Source organism: Nicotiana sylvestris, chromosome 4, assembly GCF_000393655.2.
Source record: "Nicotiana sylvestris chromosome 4, ASM39365v2, whole genome shotgun sequence".
Classification (NCBI taxonomy): domain Eukaryota; kingdom Viridiplantae; phylum Streptophyta; class Magnoliopsida; order Solanales; family Solanaceae; genus Nicotiana; species Nicotiana sylvestris.
In genome coordinates this window covers 38,556,089-38,557,973 of record NC_091060.1, presented here as the reverse complement: position 1 = coordinate 38,557,973, position 1,885 = coordinate 38,556,089, and positions in this window count along the sequence as shown.

The window sequence follows — 1,885 nt, the reverse complement described above, 5'->3', positions numbered from 1 at the left end:
GTGAGCTTTAACAAAGGCATCTGCAAGCATAGCAAACGAATCAATAGATTTTTGAGATAAATTATGATACCATATCATCGCTCCCTTGGACAGGGTTTCTCCGAATTTCTTCAGCAACACCAACTCAGTCTCATCATCCTCGAGGTCGTTGCCTTTTATAGCGTATGTATAAGAGGTCACATGATCATCTGGATCTATGGTCCCACTGTATTTGGAATATCGGGCATTCGAAACCTTTTCGAAATCGGCTTTGGTGTCCCGCTCGGGGGGGAAAGGCTTTTGAATGAACCTTTTGATATCCGGTCCCTTCACTATCGGAGGTGCCCCTGGAATCTGATCAACCCTCAAGTTGTAAGTTTCCACTTTCATATCGTTTGCCTCTATCTTCTTTTCGCCGAATTCTACACATTTTGTTAGTGCCTCTAGCATTTTCATCACCACGGAAGTTTTCCCGGATCCAGACCCGTTGGGCTCGGTGACAACGCGTTCTTCCCTCTAGGTATCTTCTTCAACCCATTCGGGTTCAACAACGTTGTTTGCGTGATTTTAATTTTGCAGTTGTGGTATGACAATTTGTTGGGCTTGCAACATCTCAAAAATCAAACGTAAGCTAACTCCATCGCCTCTCCCTTCGGGTGCTTCACGATCTGATTACCAAGGTGCCCCGTGAATGTTGTTAGTGGGATCAGTCGGTAGGTTAGTGTTGACAGCAACCTATAAGTTGGCATAGACCGGATCAGCAACTGGTACGCCATTAGGGTCGACAAAGGGTACATTGTTGCTCGGCAACCCCTTGTTATTTTCACCGTGATGGCCTGATTTGGCGTCAAAACTTAAGTGAGAAGATTGAGAGGCTGACATATTGAATAGTCCTGAAATCAAACTTCAAAGAACAAGTGTAAAATAGTGTGTGTTATCAAGATTCGTATTAAATCATCACTATTATCCTTAGCCCAACGGTGTACGCCAAACTATTTACCCCTTAAAAATAAATAACAATTAAATTTGTACACATTTTAAAGGATATGTGGTTTAATTTAACACAAATAATCCAAGAACAGTAAATTGTTGAATTGAAATAAGCCAGAATAATCAAACCAAAGTGACACAATAGTTAAGTCTTACGTTTAGCTTAAATGCCAATGATCAATCTTGATTGAGCCCTCGAGATAGAGCTCAGATCCGAATAAATGAGTAAATAACTGAAGAACGCTTAAATCGATTGCTGAGAGCTAAAAAAAATTTATTGCCTTGTTATGCGTGAAAAAGTGAGTCCGAAAAATAAAAGGGTCTTCCTCATTATATAGTAGAAGAGATTTAACCCTAGTATAAGTCTAAATGAAGTACAAACCTTTTTCTTCCTCCTTTTCCATGAAAATAAGTTCCGCAGTCAATATCGAGTGTGATCCGCGCTGCAATATCCAGCTGGTGGTGGATATTTCGACTTCTCGTTTGTCTCCTTCAACCGCCTTTCCTTTACCCTCGTTTATTCATCTCAGTCGAGCTTGTTTTCCTCCGGGTTCGACCATGCTCGAGACCCGTTATATCATTTGTCCGTTCTTGATTTTGATTTGTGGGTATCTTTGGGCTCACCCGAGCTAGTAACAGGTAACGTCATTCCTTGTTTCATAACAAAAAATTGGAGATAACTCTATCCTTGATTATACCCGTATATAGTTATAAAAAAACAGAGACAAAATTTAAATGGCATCCAGAGAAAATAACTATTTATTGTTCCGCTAATAAACTACTGTTTGTGTTGGAAAAATGGAATCCAAACATAATTTTTTTTAAAGTAGTATGTTTTTCAAATGAACGCATATTCACGGAATAATTTTTTTTTTTTTCTTGACTCGTTTTTCGACATTCTCCCAAAGAGTACGTG